The 7,900-nt window shown below is 38.9% G+C and overlaps 1 protein-coding gene across 1 annotated transcript in view; it reads left to right on the top strand.

The window, feature by feature from the left end:
* Positions 1-7,900, top strand: part of LOC139478130 (protein unc-93 homolog A-like) — a 126,480-nt gene that overhangs the window by 74,779 nt on the left and 43,801 nt on the right. The gene's annotated exons all lie outside the window — the stretch shown is intronic.

A 7,900-nucleotide genomic window follows, 5' to 3' on the forward strand; every position in this document is an offset into this window, starting at 1 on the left:
TTTGTATTGTTTGGTATATGCTATTGTGTTGGGCCCCAGCCCAGTAGTTTAGGCTGATTTGTTGCTGGTGGCGAGGGGTGGGGATAATACCTGAGAGAATAAATAGGGTGTTTCGGGAGGTACCTGGCCTAGTCCCCAGGGTTATTTTTAGGGCTTTATAGTGAAAGGCATTGTTTGTATTTGATATTGTGTTCAGTACCGGAGCGACAAAGTCCAGTTTAGATGTTATGAGTGTTTTATAGATATTTCAAACTGAAAGTGTGTCGGCTTCCCAGTCAGAACCGATGATGGCTTTCATGATGACAAGTCCTTTTGACAAGAAGTGACCAAGTGAGAGATATGGTGTGACCGTGTTAGGTGTTGGTCAAATGTGACTCCCAGAAATTTAGCTTCTTTTTGGAATAAAATTTCTTCATTTTGTAAGTGTAGTTTGGGTGTAATATTTTAGCATTTATGTTTTTTTGTAATCGTAGGCCAATGGTTTTTTAGCATTAATTTGGAACGCCCATCTGGAAGCCAAATTGTGAATGTCAGTTTCTACAGGTTGTTTTGTTTTTTTAGCCTGGTTGATTGATTTTGAATGTCAGTTGATACAGGTTGTTTTGTTTCTTGAGCCTGGTTGATTATTTAGAATGTCACTTGATACAGATCGTTTTGTTTCCCGAGCCTGGTTGATTATTTAGAATGTCAGTTGATACAGTATGTTTTGTTTCTTGAGCCTGGTTGATTGATTTTGAATGTCAGTTGATACAGGTTGTATTGTTTCTTGAGCCTGGTTGATTGATTTTGAATGTCAGTTGATACAGGTTGTATTGTTTCTTGAGCCTGGTTGATTGATTTTGAATGTCAGTTGATACAGGTTGTATTGTTTCTTGAGCCTGGTTGATTGATTTTGAATGTCAGTTGATACAGGTTGTATTGTTTCTTGAGCCTGGTTGATTGATTTTGAATGTCAGTTGATACAGGTTGTATTGTTTCTTGAGCCTGGTTGATTTATTTTGAATGTCAGTTGATACAGGTTGTATTGTTTCTTGAGCCTGGTTGATTGATTTTGAATGTCAGGTGATACAGGTTGTATTGTTTCTTCAGCCTGGTTTATTGATTTTGAATGCCAGTTACGACAGGTTGTATTGTTTCTTGAGCCTGGTTGATTGATTTTAATTGTCAGTTGATACAGGTTGTATTGTTTCTTGAGCCTGGTTGATTGATTTTGAATGTCAGTTGATACAGGTTGTATTGTTTCTTGAGCCTGGTTTATTGATTTTGAATGCCAGTTACGACAGGTTGTATTGTTTCTTGAGCCTGGTTGATTGATTTTAAATGTCAGTTGATACAGGTGGTATTGTTTCTTGAGCCTGGTTAGTTGATTCTGAAGAAATCCAAAAGGAAATATCAACGGCAAATTTTGCTGTGGAAACATTTCGAACGGCTTTTTGGAGAAAAAATGTCAATCATGAAGTTAAAAAGTGTTGGCGACATGATTCTCCCCTGTGTGTTGCCCTTTTCCACGGGATATGTAACAGAAAATGTGTTGCTGGGTTTTAACGTGATGTTTCTGTCGGTTAAAAGTGGAGTGGATGGAATTTAGTAATCTACCATTTATGGCTTTGCTTCTGACTTTTTTATTCGATAATTATGACAAACCATATCGAAAGCTTAACTGAAATCTCTAAATCTGGACAGTGTGGATTGTTTTCGTGCTTGGGCTACATTGACATCCTGTTCAAAATGTAAAATGTGGTCTAAAGTTTGGACTAAACCGCTCTGGTCAGGACGAAAAAGCTGATTTTAGATATGAAGAATATGATCCCGTCAAGGAGATAAACCTACTGTGTTTAGAAATTTGATGTAGACCCACTGTAGAGTAGATACCTCTCAATCTAATTTTAATGTATTTATATGAGATATCTTCTCCATGGTGGGAGTACATCAAATTTCAAAACACTGCAGGTTTATCTCCTTTCTATCATGACGACAGGAGAGCTTCGAAAACGGCGCATTATGTCGGTAGAATCTGTGTGAAATCTGTTGTCGTGTGTGTTTTTAATATGTGTCATGTGTATGGTGTTGCAGAGTTTGTACACAGCTGCCAGTCAGCTTTTTTAAAATTGAAATTTGTTTGCTGGGTTATGGAGACTGAAGGAGGGTCTGATGAGAGGAGGGGATTTTATGGAATAAAATGGAATTTTGATTGGCAATGGCCGCTCCCCAGGCGACTCAATGAATATCCCAGCTTAGTTTTCGAGATAAGTTTGCAGTTATTAGAGAAATGTCCACCGTAGTAGGATTTTGATGTTGATTATAGGGGATTCTTGTGGGTTGATTATCATTTAGGCAATCGAGATCCAGTTTCTTAGTAATTTGCCAAATTTGTCAGCATGTGCCCCACAGTTGGTAGTGTGCATTTAGGTCTCCTATAAAAGGTTTGTTTTGGATTGTGTACTTAGATAATATTTCCAAGTTATGGTGAAGGGTTTTCTTTTGTTTGTGATATATGTTTCTTATTTTGTTTATGACGAAGAGACCATTGTGACAGAGGCTTACATTTGATTAGCCTTTTGGCTAAGGACGGATTGGAAGTTTTGAAAAACCTGTCTGCGAGGGTTCTGTTTTAAGTGTTTGAAATTGATTTCTTGTATTTGCGATTTTGTATGCGATGTGACGAGGTGTTGGGTGACGATGTTGGGTGACAGGTTTTTACAGTTATCATCTATTATATATATACATATTTATGATCAGATTAAACCCATCCGCCCTGTCAAATAGGAGTCCCAGAAGTGGACGTTAAATCCCTTAAATGATGATGATCTGTGTATAATGTTAGGAACTGGAAGGGAAAACATTAAGTTTTTTACCATAGTACTGATTTCATGTTGTTATTGGATGTATTATTTCATGTAATTATATTTCGCACATTGTTGGTGCTTTGCAAATTATAAAAATCATATAGATATTGTGAACTTTGGGATTGGTTGTCTGAATAAAATTGCATGACTGAATGACAACTCAAACTATGTATTACTTGGGACAATTCCTAGATGTGTCAAGATGTTATATTATTGTGCCATGCCTTTAGAACATATTCGATTCATATTATTTCAAACAGTTGGTTGGCGGCTGCATATGGGCATACGCTAACTTGAGTAGTTGGCGTTGTATTTGTATGCATTTTATACAGTATTGTGATTCTAAGCCTCTGATCGACGAAACAGAATCGTGTAGTGCCCAAAATTGCTGCTTTTTTTCTTTGGAAATGCCTCCAAATGTGACAATCTTTTTGTTAAATTCGAAGTGCACACATGCCAATGAACCCATCTGTTTAGAACTTCTAAATGACACTCACGTCAGGTTGCCACACACGTGCATACAATATACATGTATCGCTCGATCATAGAATTAGTTAAGAACACGATTTATCGATTCTGTTAATGGTTCACGACCAGCATGTGCTTTTTCGGTCTTTGTGTGTGTAAGGTTCCACAAATCCTTTTATTCTAATTAGATGTTTTCGTCTTAAGGTTTGTCAGTCTGATTACTATATGCCAGTGTGCAGGACGCCACGAAAATAAATTGAGTCCTTAATGGTTCCATATCAAATGAAGGAAACAGCGTAATTTTACAGTCAAATAGATGCCTAAATGACAGTGACAGTTGAACACAGCAAGAATTCAGATCGATTATTTCCGAAGCGGCAGTGGGGATTACATATTTGGAAAGGGAGCATAACTTATACGGACTGAAATGTGAACCTTGACGTACACAACACTTTGTAGCGTGACTGTTTATTTGACGTCAATCAAAACACGTGAGCCTCAACCTCTAAGGTTTGTGCTGTAGCTTTTTGGAGGGGGCACATGAGCCCGTTGGTTGCGTTGAGGTTTTGCGTCTATTCGGGCAATGAAATCGTGTAAGTGTTCTTAATACACGTCAATTAAAGGGTGGGGTGAAGTAAAAGGGGGTTTACCGTTGCGTTTATTATTATTGTAGTTATAGCAGACCGGCAGAGTGTGTGTGGCTGTTTGTACTTGTGCGGGCTCATGCCGGTTTAAGGTGCCTCCCCACTGAGATACCATACCGCAGTTTAACGTGGAAACCTCACTTAGGGACATATTAGAGACATATTATTAGGGACCGACCATTTGATACTCGGTGTGTGTTCGGAACAGGGCGAGGGTGAGGCTGGGATTTTATATCGAGATTAGATATTTTATCAGCTACAGTTGCAAAACCAGATGTTTATTTTTATTTAGAACTATGATTCTGATTTTTTTCAAAATAAAACACCTTGAGACAATGTAATTATGGTGGCAGCCAATTTCTCTGTTTTCAACCGTCTGCAGCATAATGATTTGATTTCGCGCGAGATCCTTCTTCGTGATAAGGCTGGCATATTGCTATCAGGGACACGAAAGTCTACCCACTCACATGGACATATACAGCACCATGATTCCTGATTGTGAGGAAGATGCAAACATACTTTATAGTTTTGCAAATGATCTCTTTAAATGGCATACTATTTTTACAAATGTCAATATTTCAAAATTACATTTCTTTGAAAATCGACTTTCCTTCAGACAAGATAAAATGTTTTAAACTATATCAAGTATACATCATATTGATGTTTGGGCAGGTATTGGATTATTACTTGATATTAGTACAACGTGCATCTTAATTACCTGATGCAGGTTTTTTACCAACCTCTACAAAATAATTTGCGCGGTATACGAGAACTCCAGTAACCTTTATAAAGTATTCAGTAGTATCCCTGTTGTCATGACAACGGATAAAAAGTATCACCGTTGCCAGCAGACCGGCTCTATGATTGTAAGGATTGGCAGTGCAAATGGTAAATGATACCCAAGTAAAGACTCTCCAAGTTCTCTAAGCAGTTAAACTCAGAAAGACGTCAAATGTAATTACGAACAGATAAACGCATACCACAAGAAACTAAATTACACAAAACCACCCACATAATAATAAAGAGTAACTTATGTTGTCTATAAAACAATTCCCTTTTGACAATAAAACATCTCCCATTGTCAGTTAAGAACGGAACCCCAAACCCTGTTGCCGTATTGTCAATTTTAAAATTGACTGATATTGGCTTAAATTTACAGGTTTCAATTGTGTAACAGTATTGACTTGTTCACTGTCAGTTTAAGCATCATTCTGTAACCTGGAACTGTTGGGGCTTGTTTACATGAAGCTGGAACGTGCTTCCTGCGGGGAGCATTACTAAGAGCCTCTCTAACTATAAAAATGTTTAAAATGCAAGTCGGCAGAAACTCTGCAACAATTATGCTTCATTATCCGTGAATTATTGGTCATCTCAGAGACAGGAACATTTGGTTTTTATTCCATCAGCATCATAAATCACATTCTAACTCCGTGATATACGCTCTTTGCAGTGCATTGTTTCTTTATATGCCTTTGAACTCACACTTTTAATACTGACGCGTTTGATTGGGTTTTTAGATACTGCTTCAAAGGAAGAATAATGGTTCATAATCCTATCAACCAAATTTATATCACATATTCTTGGTTATTTACAGTATGAGTTTAGGGAATGTTATTAGCTTCGGGTGGGAGCTGATGCGGAGTTAGAATAAAACCCTTCACTGCAGTCTTAGTGATTCTAGAGAAATGGTCTTAAGGCATCTCAGAGTCGATGGAAGTATGAGGTAATATATCAAACGTTGCCATGGTTTCCCTGCTATCTGTCTAATAGGGTCCAAACTGGAGAATTCAAATGTCCGTGGCACCAAATTGTAAAATATATCCTCCTTTAAATTAATTCCTTTAATTGGAAGCGGGGGCATCAAAAGCCAGAGAAACAAAACAGCAGCATCAGAGAAACTTGTTTCTTGTTCTATAACTATGATAATTATTACAGTTCCGCATGCCATTAAAGTAAGCCCTAATAGGGTGATATGTATGCGTTCTTGGTCTGCAAATGGTGTTCAAAAACGATTCTCGGCCCCGTTACACAAAGCGTTCGTAGCGCAATTACGTTAAAGTATGGGAGTTACGATAACCTTTGCGCTACAAAAGCTTTGGGAAAGGGACCCCTTGTCGTAGGTGTCCGTAATGGTGACCAAGTGTGTGCATCCATGTTGATATAATGCTGACTATTGTCTGGACTAGAGAATGCTTTAATCTTAATATAATGCTGTCAAATTAGTGTCTGTTATTTGTGTTCGACACTATCTTCATAAATGTAAGGACCCCTGAGGTTCCGGTTTAGAATAGGTCTTTATCAACCCAGGCTTGTCGTAAAAGGCGATTGTGCTTGTCGTATGAGGCCACTAACGGGATCGGGGGTCAGGCTTCCTGACTTGGTTAATGCATGCCATCGTATCTCAATTGCGTGGATTGATGCTCCTGGTGACAATCAATGGATTGTCTGGTCCACACTCAATTATTGCTGCAATATTGCTGAGTGCCGCGTTAAACAAGAAAAAAAACAACATAATAAATGTATACATGCGTCTAATGGTGTCCAATGTCTTGGTAAATGTATGCATTAATGTCGGTATATCATGGCCAATATCTTGAAACATGTGTTTGTGTTGAAAAAATAGTCTCATTGTCTTGGTGAGTGAGTGAGTGAGTGAGTGAGTGAGTGAGTGGGCGGGTGAGTGAGTGAGTGAGTGAGTGAGTGAGTGAGTATGGTTTTACGCCGCTTTTAGCAATATTCCAGCAATATCACCAGAAATGGGCTTCACACATTGTACCCATCTCGGTAATCGAACCCGGGTCTTCGGCGTGACGAGCGAACGCTTAAACCACTAGGCTACCCGACCGCCCCCTCAATGTCTTGGTAATTTTGTTCATTCATGTTGAAACGATGATGTCTAATATGTTGATAAATGCATCCATTCGTATGGGTATAATAGTGTCCAATGACTTGGTAAATGTGTATTTTCATGTTAAAAGCTTGCTAAATGTATGCATTCGTGTCAGTGTAATACATATACTGTCCACGTACTGCCCGTTCAGCCGCACATCTGTCCCCATAACGGTAAACAAATGCACACTGCAAAGCTGACAGGATAATAATCAATACAGAATGTCCTGCTAGTACAAGTGTCATGCTGGGCTCATCACCCCTGTGCTTCCTCCGCGAAAACACTGATGGGAATCTTTAAGGAATTTGGCCAAACTATTGAACATGACAGCTGAACGGGCTCCGATCAATTTTCGATCACCTTCTGTGTGAAGCCTGAGAATTATCTCCGCCCAATTTCAAATAGATGATATTGCCTTTTTACGAGCTACTTAGGGCTCCTTTGCCTTTAAGGGCCTCGTTTAAGCGATTGACCAAATACACTAAGAGATTTAACGCGAACTGGTTCAGAATGAAATTCGAAACCCAAAATATCCACGGCACGTGATGTATTTGAAACAGATATAGAAAAAACGGTATTCGAATCATGGTACAAAAATGCACGTTTATTAAATCTCATTCTCGGAGTTATCGTGGAATTAAATGTTCCTACTCCGCGTTTTGTTCCACTGTGATAGAGGGGTAATTTGTTTTGGAGCCTCCCCGGAGGGGTACTGCAGCGCTAATAGTTTCGGGCCAGTACAATTGAAGCGTTTCCAGCATGTCCTTTCTGTCAGACCCACGTTTCATATGCCCCTCAGTGTCCCCCTCGTTGAAAGTCCTTTAAGTGGAACCAGTGCCGCCCTTCTTCAGGGGACAAGATGACAGCGAACATACAGACTTAACCCGTCTAATTATTTGCGTTATTGTTACGAAGTCCTATTGTGAAACAGTTTCACTGTGTAGTCGAACTGTGAAACTGTAGAGTCGAAATGTGAAACTCTGTACTAGAACTGTGAAACTGTACTCGAATTGTGAAACTGTGTGCTCGAACTGTGAAACTGTGTGCTCGAA

The sequence above is a fragment of the Haliotis cracherodii genome, unplaced genomic scaffold (assembly GCF_022045235.1).
Source record: "Haliotis cracherodii isolate W230 unplaced genomic scaffold, xgHalCrac1.p SCAF_39, whole genome shotgun sequence".
NCBI classification, from domain to species: Eukaryota; Metazoa; Mollusca; class Gastropoda; order Lepetellida; family Haliotidae; genus Haliotis; species Haliotis cracherodii.